This window comes from Triticum aestivum, chromosome 3D, assembly GCF_018294505.1.
Source record: "Triticum aestivum cultivar Chinese Spring chromosome 3D, IWGSC CS RefSeq v2.1, whole genome shotgun sequence".
Taxonomy (NCBI): domain Eukaryota; kingdom Viridiplantae; phylum Streptophyta; class Magnoliopsida; order Poales; family Poaceae; genus Triticum; species Triticum aestivum.
The window spans coordinates 517,769,371-517,786,607 of NC_057802.1; positions in this window are offsets into that span (position 1 = coordinate 517,769,371).

Below are 17,237 nucleotides of genomic sequence, written 5' to 3' on the forward strand. Positions count from 1 at the left end.
CCTTTTAGCATGTCATATTTTAATGAGTGCTCACAACTACAAAAGATGTCCAAGATAGTATATTTATATGTGAAATCTCTCTTCGTTCAATATTCTTTCTTGAATTGTTCAAGTGACCAATCCCGCGTTTGCTAACTTTCAATGAGTCTACTACCTATACTTATTTTGTGTGAAGTCATCACTCCACATGTTATAAGCATATGAAATATATATAAATTCATATTTATGATATTCAATTCATTCAACCATTTACTCATAGGATATACGTGAAGCACATGAGTAAATGACAAACTACTCCAAAAGATATAAGCGAAGAACACTGAGTAGTCAAGTAATTAACTAGCCATGGGAGGATTCTATTTCATTCAAGATTTCAGATCCAATGATTTTATTCAAACAGCAAGTAAAATTGAAAATACACTCCAAGCAAAACACATATCATGTGACGAATAAAAATATAGCTCCGACTAAGGTATACCGATAGTTTTGAAGACGAAAGAGGGGATGCCTTCCGGGGCATCCCAAAGCTTAGGCACTTGAGTCTTCCTTGAATATTACCTTGGGTTGCCTTGGGCATCCCCAAGCTTAGGATCTTTCCACTTTTTATTCTCCTCATATCGATATCTCACCCAAAGCTTGAAAACTTCAATCACACAAAACTTAACGGAACTTCGTGAGATAGGTTAGTATGATAAAGAGTAAACCATTCACTTTGTTACTGTCAAAGACAAGGTTCATAATTGTTCTCACACAATGCCTACTGTTCCATATCATTTCTACAATTTATATTGAGAAATATAAGCCATAGAAACTAGAAAACAAGCAAACTATGCAATGAAAACAGAATCTGTCAGAAACAGAACAGTCTGTAATGATCTGAACAACAACCATACTTCTGCTACTCCAAAAATTATGAAATAAACTGGTGGACGTGATGAATTTGTCTATTAATCTTCTGCAAAAAGAATCAACTCAAAATCACTCTTCGTAAAAAATGACAGCTAATCTCATGAGCGCAAAGTTTCTGTTTTTTACAGCAAGATCACATTAACTTTCACCCATGTCTTCCCAAAGGTCTTACTTGGCACTTTATTGAAAAAAAGCTATAAAACATTATTACTAAAGTAGCTTAATCATGTAAACACACAAAAACAGTAAGGGTAAATATTGGGTTGTCTCCCAACAAGCGCTTTTCTTTAATGCCTTTTAGCTAGGCATGATGATTTCCATGATGCTCACATAAAAGGTAAGAATTAAAACATAAAGAGAGCATCATGAAGAATGTGACTAGCACATTTGAATCTAGCCTACTTCCTATGCCTAGGGATTTCGTGAACACATAATTTATAGGAACAAGAATCAACTAGCATAGGAAGGCAAAACAAGTATAACTTCAAAACTTTAAGCACATAAAGAGGAAACTTGATATTATTGCAACTCCTACAAGCATATATTCCTCCCTCATAATAATTTTCAGTAGCATAATGAATGAATTCAACAATATAACCATCACATAAAGCATTCTTTTCACGATCTACAAGCATAGAAATTTTTCTATTCTCCACATAAGCAAAATTCTTCTCATTCGGAATAGTGGGATCACTAATTCCTAAAGTTGACACTCTTCCAACCCCACTTTAGATTATAGTATTATTCATACTCCAAAAGATATAAGTGAAGTTCATGGAGCATTCTACAATTAATAAATACTAACCAATATCCAAGCTCAAAATATATAAATGAAGCACACGAAGCATTCTATAAAACCATACTCAAAAGATTTAAGTGAAGCACAAAGAGCAATTCTATAAGATCATACTTAAAAGATATAAGTGAAGCACATGAAGTATTCTATAAATCAATGAAGGTCTATCTCATACTAGCATGGTTCTTAAGGGGAAAACAAAAACACAAAGGACACAATTCATGTGAACAAAACAAAAACCGAGGTATATCGATATTTGTTGAAGAAGAAAGATGGGATGCCAACCGGGGCATCCCCAAGCTTAGATGCTTGAGTATCCTTTGAAATATTTACTTGGGGTGCCTTGGGCATCCCCAAGATTGAACTCTTGCCTCTCTTTATTCTTCTCATATTGATAGCTCCTCGATCTTCGAACACTTCATCCACACAAAACTTTAACAAAAAAATTGTGAGATCTGTTAGTGCAATAAAGCAAACTACCACTTTAAGGTACGGTAATGAACTCATTCTTTATTTATATTGGTGTTAAACCTACTGTATTCCAACTTCTCTATGGTTCATACCCCCGATAGTAGCCATAGATTCATTAAAATAAGCAAACAACACGCGAAAAACAGAATCTGTCAAAAACAGGACAGTCTGTAGTAATCTGGAAGTTTAGTAAACTTCTGTAACTCCAAAAATTATGAAACAAATTTAACAATTTGAACAATTTGTACAGAAGTAATGTTCAAAAAGTTTCGGACCCATTTGACCTTCCAGTAAAAAAAATGTAAAATAACACGCTACAGCCAAAGTTTCTGTTTTTGTTCTGCACATAGTAAACAAGCAATCTAATCATCCTAAAACCAAAGGTTGACACATTATTTTTATAATAAAATGGATGTACACAAGGGGATAATTATTTAAAAAGAAACTTCCATGAAAAAGTCCACATTGTTTCCGTGAGCATGAACACAAGTGCTCAAGGTCGACCCTCACTTCTTCAATGCATAACTTTCCAATCACTTCTCTTTTTGAAAAACTTTTTAGGCATGAGAGGCAAGTAAATTTTTTTGTATTTTCATTCTTTAATTTTTTTGTATGTTTCACCCACAACAAAACAGAAACAAAAAGTAAAAAAATCTACTTAGTGAAGAAAGCAAACAAGCACACACGAGAATATCAACCCCACGCTATTGCTCCCCGGCAATGGCGCCAGAAAAGAGCTTGATAATCCCCAAGTGCAGGGAATCATCGTAGCAATTTCCAAAGGTGGAAGTGATAAGTATGGAGTGTTGAACCCACAAGGAGCTAAAGGTAAGATCAATATTCTCTCAAGTCCTATCTGCCACCGATACGACTCTACGTACACCGAACGTTTGCTTCCAACTAGAAACGAGAAATAAAACTACGTTGTGGGTACGAAGAGGATAACTTTGCATGGTATCGGATAGCTAAAACATAAAAGTAGGTGCTGTTATCATAAAGTTAGAATATATTACTAAATATTATAAATAGCGAGTGTGGAATAATGATGGATCGGTGTGCGGAATCGTCCTAGGCAATTGTTAACAAGACCGGTAGTCGTCATTGCAATTTCATATGAGGGAGAGGCATAAGCTAACATGCTTTCTCTTCTTGGATCATATGCACTTATGATTGGAACTCTAGCAAGCATACGCAACTACTAAAGATCATTAAGGTAAAACCCAACCATAGCATTAAAACATCAAGTCCCCTTTATCCCATACGCAACAACCCCCTTACTCGGGTTTAAGCTTCTGTCACTCTAGCAACCCACTACAAGTGAATCATAAACATATTGCAACACCCTACAGCGGGAATCCCTCACGCTTGCGCGACACGGAGGGCACCATAGGACAGCCCCAAAATAAAACATACAACTCGTACCAATCTAGATCATCAATCAACCCAAGGACAAAAGATATCTACTCAAAACATCATAAGATAGCAACACATCATTGGATCATAATATGTGGCATCAAGCACCATGTTCAAGTAGGGATTACAACGGGGTGCGGGAGAGTGGACCGCGTAAAATAGATGAGGATGGTGATGATGATGGTGATGTTGATGAAGACGATCACCGCGGCGATGATTCCCCTCTCGATGGCACTCCGGTGCCACCAAGAGAGAGGAGGAGAGGTTCTCCCCTTGTGCTTCCTCCTCCATGGCCTCCGGTGATGATGGCCCCCTCCGGTAGGGTGCCAGAGAGGGCCTAGATTGACTTCTCGTGGATACAGAGGCTTGCGGCGGGGGAACTTCTGATCTAGGTTATTTTCTGGGGGTTTCTTTATTTATAGGAATTTTTTGCGTTGGTTTCACGTGAGGGGGGTCTCCGAGTCGTCCACGAGGCAGGGGCCCACGCCCAGGGGGGTGGGCGCGCCCCCCACCCTCGTTGGCAGCCCGGGACTCTTCTGGCCCAACTCTTTTGCTCCAGGGGCTTCTTTTGGTCCATAAAAAATCAACAAAAATTGGCACGTCAATTGAACTCCATTTGGTATTCCTTTTCAGCAAAACTCAAAAACAAGGAAAAACAGAAACTAGCACTGGGCTCTAGGTTAATAGGTTAGTCCCAAAAATCATAGAAAATAGCATATAAATGCATATAAAACATCTAAGATGGATAATATAATAGCATGAATACTTCATAAATTATAGATACGTTGGAGACATATCAGCCATCGCCCAACGCGCACGCCCCCTCCCCCCGGACATATGAAGCCAACACCTATGACCTTACTGAAGGAAATATGCCCTAAAGACAATAATAAAGTTGCTATTTTATATTTACTTATATCATGATAAATGTTTATTATTCATGCTACATTTGTATTTACCGGAAACTTGATACATGTGTGGATACATAGACAAAACACCGTGTCCCTAGGAAGCCTCTACTAGACTAGCTCGTTAATCAAAGATGGTTAAGTTTCCTAACCGTAGACATGTGTTGTCATTTGACGGGATCACATCATTAGGAGAATGATGTGATGGACAAGACCCATCCGTTAGCATAGCATATTGATCGTTCAGTTTTATTGCTATTGCTTTCTTCATGTCAAATTGTAACATCCCAAATTTTCAATTTGGACGTTATACATTAGATCATCATGCATAACATATTTTATTGCATTTTGTTTTGTGATCCTAGAAATTCTACGCAACTCAAGGACCCACGAAGAGAGTTGGGGATTTCGTTATTTTCATATTTGAGTTTTCTCAAATTTTGAAAATAGGATCATTTGTTTTAATTATATTTCTCCCCGAAAAATATTTCATATCAAAATATATGAGAGGGGATAAAATGACTTCTCCACAAAAAAATGAAATATTGGAGGAAAAATATTAAAAACAAATATTTGATTTTATTTGGATTTTTATTTGATTTTATTTGAATTAGGAAAAATATGCATTTTTCAAAAGTGCATTTTAGGCCCAAATAAATGTTCATCTTGTCCGGCTTATTTCTAGAGGACGGGGAAAATTTATTTCGGGATTTTTGGAGTCAGTTTAGTATTTCTTTACTTTTTCTGCACGTCCGATTAAAAAAAAACGAACCGACCTACCGGGCCGTGTCCGGCTAGGACTCTGGCCCGGCCGGCCTTTATAAGCCGCGAGGCCGCCCCGCTAGCCCAAGCCGCCCGTCCCCGTGAAACCCTAGCGCCGCCGCCGCCGAACCGCCCCGCCGCCGCCGGTTCCGCGCCGCCGCCGCCGCGTCGCCGTCCCGCCGCCCGGAGCCGCCGTCGTCGCCGCCCCGGAGCCGCCGCCGCCTCGATCCGCCGCCCTGCCGCCGCCCGGAGCCCCGCCGCCGACCCCGCTCGACGCCGGAGCCACGCCGTCGCCGCCGTCCCGCCACCCGAGGTTGACTGCCTCGGCGCCGTCGGTTTTCTTCGGAAAACCGTGCGTGTTTTTTATATAGAAAAACCCCGGTTATTTTTTTATTAGATCGGTTTTATTTTTTTCCGGTTTAGTCTATTTTGCGGACGTTCGTCCGTACGTTCGTTTTAACCGCAGACAGCGAACGTTCATTCGTTAGCCTGTTCGTCAGTTTTTTCTTTTTCTCGGATTTTCCGTCATTATTTTCGATCGCGATTTCCGATCTGTTTTTCGTTTTAGTATAACTTTTCGCTCGTTTATCGGAATCAGGCGATTCAAGCGCCTAGAGTTTTGTCTCGAAACCCTCTTTCTGTTTAACCAACTCAAACAAGTTTTTGCTACTGTAAAATTTGACTTAGGTCCAGATTAGTAAACGAAGCTTGTTTCTTTCGCCGTTTGAGTTTCGTTGCTTCGTTCGATTTGATTCTTTTTGCAAACCGGAGTTCTTAAGTTGAACTTTCTGGTTAGATCTCTTATTTTGAGTTTTACCCGTGCACCCTTGCTTGATTGCTTATGTATGTATTGTTTGTTTACGATAGAGTACCCGGAGTGCGAAGCGTTGTACTACGAGTCTCTAGGTTTAACGGATCATCAACAAGGCAAGTAACACTTTGATCATACCTCTTTACCACCCAGTTTTATTGCATTAGATCAATCCTCAAACAATTGCATGATTAGGATCTGATTAATATGTGGGTTTTGGGAAGTAGATGAGGTAGTACCTATTGCCCTGTTTATTATCAAACCTTGGGAGTTACTTCTACGTTTTCTTATATTGCTATGCTATGCCGTAGACGTGGATTGGGTTTGAGAGTTTTCCATGACAGATGTGAGATTGTTAATTAATGGTTCAACTTAAGGTGGCTACTTTAATTTACATCTGGGTGGATTGAGGCACCTGGAGAATCCAGTGTTGCCTGTATTTTTGGATATCCCGGAGTACCCATGAGATTATCCTATGGACCGCCACCCAGGTTCAAAGGGATCATGAGATTATTCATGCTAGAAACTTTCGTATGCAGCCACATGCTATTATGGGCTCTAGCATAGTTGAGTAGGTTACATGACCTCTTGAAGAGGTGGGCTAGCAGATGTAGGGGAAAGTAGGTGTAACTGTCCACCTGGAGTAAAGAGTACTGTTTCTGAAAGACTGTGTCTCGGTCATCCGTTTCTCAAACAGCATGTAGTGCGAGAAATCAAGCGGAGGCGATCGAGTCTTGTGGGGAAAAGTGCGCAAACCTCTGCAGAGTGTACAATCTAATCATGGTTAGCCGTGTCCCCGGTTATGGACATCTTGAGTATCTAGTTCTTGGATTATCATGTGAATCTCATCATCATGTTACTTAATTTAATTTGATTGGGTTAATCACGTTCTTAATTGGGATTGAGTTGGAGGTACCTTCTCAATGTTTAACAACCACGATGATAGTTAAATAAAATTTATTCCTTTGTGGTAGGGAAAAATTGGATTTTCGCAAAACTATAACCATAGAGCTTTCCACCAGCCAAATATGCATATAGTGATAGCATTATTCTGTTCATTACTCTCTATGTGTTACTTTGCCAGCATATTCCATGTGTTGACCCGTTTTCGGGCTGCAACGTATCATGTTGCAGACTTTTCAGACGACGAGTAAGGAGTCTTAGGTCGTGGTATTATACTCAGTGATGCCGTTGGAGTTGATGGACTCACTTTATCTTCCAGGCCTTCCGCTGTGATCGTTTTTAGATGGCCTTAAGCCGTATTTATTGTAATAAGTTCTCTCTTGAACTATTCGATGTAATAAGTGTGTGATTGCTACTCTGTTATAAATCCTTCAAGTACTGTGCGTGTCAGCATTACCGATCCAGGGATGACACTGATGCACGGAGACTAGACTGTTTGAGGTCTGGTCGCTACAAAGATGGTATCAGAGCACACGCTGACTGTAGGACACGACCACTAAGCTAAAGCCCTAGATTACTACTCTCTTCTCATTTCTAACCCCTCTCCTTTCTTCCACTCTTTTAGGATGGCGGATGCAAGAAACAAGTTCGCCCAACTGGATGAGGATACACCTTTTGGACGACACTTGAAGGAAGTTACTAAGTACCTGAACATCGGAATACCAAGGTTCACAGGGACCTACAACGCCACACTACCAGAAGAGGAGCGCTGGATGATTCAAGTTCAAGTTCCAGGAAGGACGTTCATGCCAGTCACTGGGCCCATAGAGTTTTCCTTTGATGCACCAACCTGGAGTCTAGGAAAGAGCATGGCAGCCCACATCACCATGGGACACATTGGAGAAGTGTACCACAATGATCTCAAGGATACTATCTATCAGATTTGTGGGCGCCGAGACGAGCAATGGGAGATGATCAGTACCAGGAAGGATAGATCTATTGCAGCTTTCATTCAGGAGTTAAACCAGCACATTCGTCGCCAGGAGAACCAGATGTGCGCAGACATGATAGATCTGAAGAAGGCAAAGACAAGGATCATGGAACTGGAGGAAGAACTCAAGGCTACACGCGAGGATTATATGGAGGAAATCGTCGCACTAGTGGAGAAGAATGGCGACCTGACAAAGAAGCTAGGAGTTTTCATGGGAGACCCAGAACCAGGAGGAGATGATGACGATTCTACTTGCCCGGAGAACTACATCATCATCGACGACACCGACTCGGACCCCAGTGATGATGATTGGGAGGATGAAGCCGGAGCAGATATCATGGAGTCTTCGACTGAGCAATTTTTCTAGTAGACCACCAAATTAGTAGTAGTATTCCACCATGTATATAGTATAGTCCAAGCACTTTGTAACGATTGTTAGATCGATTGTATGCCTTGTTTGAATTGATTGAAGTGATATGATTGTGTTTGTCTCATGTGCATATGGGTAGTGTTTTCCCTCTAGATCTCATTCTATCCTACTTTCTCATCTTTTATAAACCCATCAGATGCCTCCGAGACGCGACACCGGATTTGTTTTCCCACCGGAGATCACTCAATTGATTCAGCAGCAGAATGCCCTGATGCAAGCGCTAGTTCAGAACCAAGGCAACAACAACAACAACCCACCACCACCACCTGTTTATCACTTAGCCCGTTTTCCTAGGCTGAATCCGCCGGTGTTTTCCAGCAGCACCGAGCCGATTGTGGCAGATGATTGGCTCTGCAAGGTTGGAAGGGAGCTGACCACTGCAGGATGCACAAATGCGGAGAGAGTGCGTTTTGCCGCACATCAGCTTGATGGACCCGCAACATCATGGTGGGAGAATTACACAGCCACTCACCCCATTGACACCGTCACATGGGACCAGTTTCAGCAAGCTTTCCGTACTGCCCATGTTTCAGCAGGAGCTATGGCCATGAAGAAACGTGAGTTTCGCAACTTACGCCAAGGAGGACATACCGTTGGCCAATTCGTGGAGGATTTTAGTAAGTTAGCACGTTATGCCCCAGATGACGTTGCTACGGATGCAGCTAAGCAGGAGAAGTTTCTGGAAGGACTGAATGATTAGCTGAGCATGCAGTTGATGGTGGCAACTTTTAACAACTACCAGGAGTTGGTAGACAAAGCTCTCATGATTGAAGGGAAGCAGCAGCAGATTGAGAGTCGTAAGAGGAAGTATAGACAAGGAAAGTACAGTACAGGAGCTCACCAGAAGCCTCGTTTTACCCCGAACTCGGGAGGACACCTTCAGCATAACCATGGAGGTCACAATCACAATGGAGGGAGCTCGCACAATCATAGTGGACCCAAGAATGGCAATGGGAATGGAGGAAGCAACGGACAAAACCGTACCAACCCATGAACCCCAGCCAAGAGGGATCTGAGCCACATTACTTGTTTCAAGTGCCAGAAGACTGGACATTATGCAACCGAATGTCCGGAAGCTAAGAATGGAAATGGCAATGGAAGCTCGGGGAAGAAGCCGAACCCTTTCAACAGGGGACAGGTGAACCACGTTAACGTGGAGGAGGTAGGAGCCCAGCCTGATGCAGTAATAGGTAAGTTTTTGGTCAAGTCATTTACTACAATCGTTCTTTTTGATACTGGTGCATCGCATTCATACATATCAAGGGGATTTGTGGATAAGTATAAGTTACCCACCAAAGTTCTTAGAACACCTATGTTAGTAACCTCGCCAGGAGCAGAGTATATGGCAAGCCAAGGATGTTTTCAGATGCCATTGGCCATAGGTAGGCATGTTTTCCCCTCAGACCTAATAGTTTTGGAGTCGCAAGGTTTGGATGTGATTTTGGGAATGGATTGGCTATCGATGTATGGAGGAAACATCGATTGCGCCAGTAAGACGATCTTACTTACTACCACAGAAGGAAGAAGGATTAAGTATGTATCCCGGCATGTGCCGAAGAGGACTCAAGTGAATTCCTTATCAGGAGTTGTACAGGAGGAAGTGCCAGTGGTGAAGGATTTCCCTGACGTATTTCCAGAGGAGTTGCCAGGCATGCCACCGGATAGAGACATTGAGTTTTTGATAGAGTTTTTGCCAGGCACAGGGCCAATATCTAAGAGACCGTACAGGATGCCCGCTAAGGATTTGGAAGAAATTAAGAAGCGGATTAAGGAGTTATTGGATAAAGGATATATTCGCCCAAGTTCGTCACCTTGGGGATCACCCGTACTTCTAGTGGAGAAGAAAGATGGATCATTGAGGATGGTTGTTGATTATCGTGGTTTGAATGAAGTAACAATTAAGAACAAGTACCCACTGCCGATGATCAATGATCTGTTTGACCGACTACAAGGAGCTAAAGTATTTTCCAAGATTGATTTGCGATCAGGATACCACCAATTGAAGATCCGAGAGCAGGATATACCCAAGACAGCTTTTACCACAAGGTATGGGCTATATGAGTATATCGTTACGTCATTTGGCCTGACTAACACACCCGCCTATTTCATGAACATGATGAACAAAGTGTTTATGGAGTTTTTGGATAAGTTCGTCGTAGTGTTCATTGATGATATTCCGGTCTATTCGAAATGAAGAAGAGCATAAGGAGCATTTGCGTTTGGTACTTGGAAAGCTCAGAGAACATCATTTATATGCCAAGTTCAACAAGTGCGAGTTTTGGTTAAAGGAACTTGGATTCCTTGGACATGTTATATCCGGAGAAGGAATAGCAGTAGATCCCACCAAGGTTAACACTGTGACAAATTGGGAGTCACCCACGACAGTTGGAGAGATCCGGAGTTTTCTTGGACTCGTGGGATACTACCGGAGATTTATTGAGAATTTCTCGAAGATTGCAAAACCTATGACCGAGTTGTTGAAGGACACCAAATTCAATTGGAATGAGGAATGTGAGGCTAGTTTCTAGGAGTTGAAGAAACGTTTGGTTACAGCTCCAGTGTTGATTCTGCCAGATCAACGCAAAGATTATGAAGTATATTGCGACGCTTCTCGTCGAGGACTTGGAGCAGTGCTAATGTAGGAGGGAATAGTTGTTTCATATGCCTCACGATAGCTTAAACCCCATGAGTTGAATTATGCTACACATGATTTGGAGCTAGCAGCAGTAGTGCATGCATTGAAGACATGGAGACATTTTCTCATCGGAAACCATTGTGAGGTGTACACGGATCACAAGAGTTTGAAGTACATTTTCACGCAGAAGGAGTTGAATCTCAGGCAAAGGAGATGGTTGGAGCTCATTAAGGATTATGATATGAGATTGCATTATCACCCAGGAAAGGCTAACGTAGTAGCTGATGCGTTGAGCCGCAAGAGCCATGTCAACACACTCAAGACCGGAGAGTTACCCAAGGAGTTAGCCAAAGATCTTTGTGAACTATGTTTGGAAATAGTACCAAGAGGCTTTGTAGCAGCATTGGAGATTCAGTCTACTTTGATGGATGAGATCAGAGAAGCTTAGAAGACAGACAAGGAAATTGCTGAGATAAAGGAAAGGATGAGTAAAGGAAAAGCCAAGGGATTTGTGAGGATGAGCACGATACCTTATGGTTTGAGGACCGCGTTTATGTGCCCAATGAACCGGAGATCAGGAAGTTGATCTTGCAAGAGGCCCATGATTCACCATATTCGATTCACCCAGGAAATACCAAGATGTACCTGGATTTAAAGGACAGTTTCTGGTGGACCGGAATGAAGAAGGATATTGCGGAGTATGTAGCAGTTTGTGATGTATGTCAGAGAGTGAAGGCAGAGCATCAGAAGCCAGCAGGATTGCTATAACCATTGCCGATACCCGAATGGAAGTGGGATAAGCTAGGCATGGATTTTATCACGGGATTGCCTAGGACTCGTTCAGGCTATGACTCGATATGGGTTGTAGTCGATCGTTTGACGAAGGTAGCTCATTTCATCCCAGTAAAGACCACTTATACCAGTGCTAAGTTGGCAAAGATATACATGAAGAGGATCGTATGTCTGCATGGAGTTCCGAGGACCATTGTATCAGGTAGAGGAACCCAGTTTACTTCAAACTTTTGGAATCAGTTGCACGAAACTTAGGGTACCAGGCTAGAGTTCAGTACAGCCTTTCATCCACAGACAGACGGACAGACCGAGAGAGTCAATCAGATTTTGGAGGACATGCTGAGAGCTTGTGCGCTAGATTATGGATCTAGGTGGGACGACAATTTGCCATATGCAGAGTTCTCTTACAACAACAGTTATCAATCCAGTTTGAAGATGGCCCCTTTCGAAGCTCTGTACGGAAGGAGGTGCAGGACACTGTTGTTGTGGGACGAAGTTGGAGACCGCCAGTTGTTTGGACCGGATTTGATTAAAGAGTCTGAACAGAAGGTGAAGTTCATTCGCGATAGGCTCAAGGTAGCCCAGTCCAGGCAGAAGAGTTATGCGGATTCTAAACGCAAGGAGACAGTTTACAAAGTCGGAGACAGAGCTTATCTTCGAGTATCACCACTTCGAGGAGTGAAGCGCTTTGGAGTTAAGGGAAAGTTAGCGCCACGTTTTGTAGGACCATACAAAGTTTTGGAGCGTATGGGAGAAGTTGCTTACAAGTTGGAATTGCCTGAAGGATTGTCGGGAGTCCACGATGTGTTCCATGTTTCTCAGCTGAAGAAGTGCCATGCAGAGATGGCTGAGATACCACTGAGAGGTACAGTGCCACTGGAAGCGATTCAGCTGGATAGTGATTTGACCTATGAGGAGCTCGAATATGCCAGCCGAGTCACCCGCAGCAAGGTTATCAAGTTTTGCAAAGTTCAGTGGAGTCACCATACCGAGGATGAAGCCACCTGGGAGCGAGAGGAAGATCTACAGAAGGACCACTCTCACCTATTTTCTAGCCAACCCGAATCTCGAGGGCGAGATTCATCTTAAGGGGGGTAGGTTTAACATCCCAAATTTTCAATTTGGAATGTTATACATTAGATCATCATGCATAACATATTTTATTGCATTTTGTTTTGCAATCCTAGAAATTCTACGCAACTCAAGGACCCATGGAGAGAGTTGGGGATTTCGTTATTTTCATATTTGGGTTTTCTCAAATTTTGAAAATATGATCATTTGTTTAATTATTTTTCTCCCCGAAAAATATTTCATATCAAAATATATGAGAGGGGATAAAATGACTTCTCCACAAAAAATGAAATATTGGAGGAAAAATATTAAAAACAAATATTTGATTTTATTTGGATTTTTATTTGATTTTATTTGAATTAGGAAAAATATGCGTTTTTCAGAATTGCACTTTAGGCCCAAATAAATGTTCATCTTGTCTGACTTATTTTTAGTGGACGGGGAAAATTTATTTCGGGATTTTTGGAGTCCGTTTAGTATTTCTTTTCTTACGTTTTGCACGTCCGATTTAAAAAAAAAACGAACCGACCTACCGGGCCGTGTCCGGCTAGGACTCTGGCCCGGCCGGCCTTTATAAGCCGCGAGGCCGCCCCGCCAGCCCAAGCCGCCCGCCCCCGCGAATCCCTAGCGCCGCCGCCGCCGAGCCGCCCCGCCGCCCCGATCCGCCGGCCCGCCGCTGCCCGGAGCCCCGCCGCCGACCCCGCCCGACGCCGAAGCCCCGCCGCCGCCGTCCCGCCACCCGAGGTTGACCGCCTCGCCGCCGCCGGTTTTTCCGGAAAACCGTGCATGTTTTTTTAGAAAAACCCCGGTTATTTTTTTATTAGATCGATTTTTTTTCTGGTTTAGTCTATTATGCGGACGTTCGTTTTAACGAACGGCTTCCATCGTTTAACCGCAGACATCGAACGTTCGTTCGTTAGCCTGTTCGTCAGTTTTTTCCTTTTCTCGGATTTTCCGCGATTATTTTCGATCGCGATTTTCGATCTGTTTTTCGTTTTAGTATAACTTTTCACTCGTTTATCGGAATCAGGCGATTCAAGCGCCTAGAGTTTCGTCTCGAAACCCTCTTTCTGTTTAACCAACTCAAACAAGTTTTTGCTACAGTAAAATTTGACTTAGGTCCAGATTAGTAAACGAAGCTTGTTTCTTTCGCCGTTTGAGTTTCGTTGCTTCGTTCAATTTGATTCTTTTTGCAAACCGGAGTTCTTAAGTTGAACTTTCTGGTTAGATCTCTTATTTTGAGTTTTACCCGTGCACCCTTGCTTGATTGCTTATGTATGTATTGTTTGTTTGCGATAGAGTAACCGGAGTTCGAAGCGTGCTACTACGAGTCTCTAGGTTTCACGGATCATCAGCAAGGCAAGTAACACTTTGATCATACCTCTTTACCACCCAGTTTTATTGCATTAGATCAATCCTCAAACAATTGCATGATTAGGATCTGATTAATATGTGGGTTTTGGGAAGTAGATGAGGTAGTACCTATTGCCCTGTTTATTATCAAACCTTGGGAGTTACTTCTACGTTTGCTTATATTGCTATGCTATGCCGTAGACGTGGATTGGGTTTGAGAGTTTTCCATGACAGATGTGAGATTGTTAATTAATGGTTCAACTTAAGGTGGCTACTTTAATTTACATCTGGGTGGATTGAGGCACCTGGAGAATCCAGTGTTGCCTGTATTTTTGGATATCCCGGAGTACCCATGAGATTATCCTATGGACCGCCACCCAGGTTCAAAGGGATCATGAGATTATTCATGCTAGAAACTTTCGTATGCAGCCACATGCTATTATGGGCTCTAGCATAGTTGAGTAGGTTACATGACCTCTTGAAGAGGTGGGCTAGCAGATGTAGGGGAAAGTAGGTGTAACTGTCCACCTGGAGTAAAGAGTACTGTTTCTGAAAGACTGTGTACAATCTAATCATGGTTAGCCGTGTCCCCGGTTATGGACATCTTGAGTATCTAGTTCTTGGATTATCATGTGAATCTCATCATCATGTTACTTAATTTAATTTGATTGGGTTAATCACGTTCTTAATTGGGATTGAGTTGGAGGTACCTTCTCAATGTTTAACAACCACGATGATAGTTAAATAAAATTTATTCCTTTGTGGTAGGGAAAAATTGGATTTTCGCAAAACTATAACCATAGAGCTTTCCACCAGCCAAATATGCATGTAGTGATAGCATTATTCTGTGCATTACTCTCTATGTGTTACTTTGCCAGCATATTCCATGTGCTGACCCGTTTTCGGGCTGCAACGTATCATGTTGCAGACTTTTCAGACGACGAGTAAGGAGTCTTAGGTCGTGGTATTATACTCAGTGATGCCGTTGGAGTTGATGGACTCACTTTATCTTCCAAGCCTTCCGTTGTTATCGTTTTTAGATGGCCTTAAGCCGTATTTATTGTAATAAGTTCTCTCTTGAACTATTCGATGTAGTAAGTGTGTGATTGCTACTCTGTTATAAATCCTTCAAGTACTGTGCGTGTCAGCATTACCGATCCAGGGATGACACTGATGCACGGAGACTAGGCTGTTTGAGGTCTGGTCGCTACACAAATACATATTCCTTCGACTATGAGATTATGCAACTCCCGGATACCGGGGGAATGCCTTGTGTGCAATCAAACGTCACAACGTAACTGGGTGATTATAAAGATGCTCTACAGGTATCTCCGAAGGTGTTTGTTGGCTTGGCATAGATCGAGATTAGGATTTGTCACTCCGAGTATCGGAGAGGTATCTTTGGGCCCTCTCGGTAATACACATCATAAGAAGCCTTGCAAGCAAAGTGAGTAATGAGTTAGTTGCAGGATGATGTATTACGGAACGAGTAAAGAGACTTGCCGGTAATGAGATTAAACTAGGTATGAAGATACCGACGATCGAATCTCGGGCAAGTAACATACTGATGACAAAGGGAATAACCTATGTTGTCATAATGGTTCGACCGATAAAGATCTTTGTAGAATATGTAGGAACCAATATGAGAATCCAGGTTCCGCTATTGGTTATTGACCGGAGAGGTGTCTCGGTCATGTCTACATAGTTCTCGAACCCGTAGGGTCCGCACGCTTAACGTTCGATGACGATATTGTATTATATGAGTTATGTGACTTGGTCACCGAATGTTGTTCGGAGTCCCGGATGAGATCACGGACATGACGAGGAGTCTCTAAATGGTCGAGAGGTAAAGATTGATATATAGGTTGATAGTATTCGGACACCGGAAGTGTTCCGGATAGTATCGGGTATTTATCGGAGTACCGGGGGGTTACCGAAACCCCCGGGGGAAAGATATGTGCCATAGGAGGGGAGCACACCAGCCCACAAGGGGTGGAGCCCCCCTAAGGAAGGAGGCCGAGTGGCGAAGGGAAAGAGTGGTTCAACCCCCCTTTTCCTTCTCTCCCTCCTCTTCCCTTTTCCCCCTCCGAAAATAAGGAAGGGGGAGGCCGAATTGGGAGAGGACCCCAAGTAAGATTCCTCCTACTTGGGGCGCCCCATGGCTGCTCCCCTCCCCCTCCCACCTATATATACGTGGGGAGGGGGCACCTAGAACACAGAACAACAATCGTTAGCCGTGTGCAGCGCCCCCCTCCATAGTTTACACCCCCAGTCATAGTTTTGCGGTTCTTAGGCGAAGCCCTGCAAGAATCACTTCACCATCACCGTCACCACGCGGTCATGTTGATGGAACTCATCTACTTCCTCGACACCTTGCTGGATCAAGAAGGCGAGGGACGTCACCGAGCTGAACGTGTGCAGAACTCGGAGGAGCCGTACATTCGGTGCTTGATCGGTCGGAGCTAGAAGAAGTTTGACTACATCAACCGCATTGTTAAACGCTTTCGCTTTTGGTCTACGATGGTACGTAGACACACTCTCCCCCTCTCGTTGCTATGCATATCCTAGATAGATCTTGCGTGAGCATAGATTTTTTTTAAATTGCATACTACGTTTCCCAACAGTGGCATCCGAGCCAGGTCTATGCGTAGATGATATGCACGAGTAGAACACAAAGATTTGTGGGCGGTGATAATCATACTGCTTACCACTAACGTCTTATTTTGATTCGGCGGTATTGTTGGATTAAACGGCCAGGACCAACCTTACATGACCACGTTCATGAGACCGGTTCCACCGACAGACATGCAACTAGTTTTGCATAAAGGTGACTGGCGGGTGTTTGTTTCTCCTACTTTAGTTGAATCAAATTTGACTGCGGCCGTCCTTGTTGAAGTTTAAAACAGCAAACTTGACGAAACATCGTTGTGGTTTTGATGCATAGGTAAGAACGGTTCTTGCTAGAAGCCTGTGGCAGCCACGTAAAACTTGC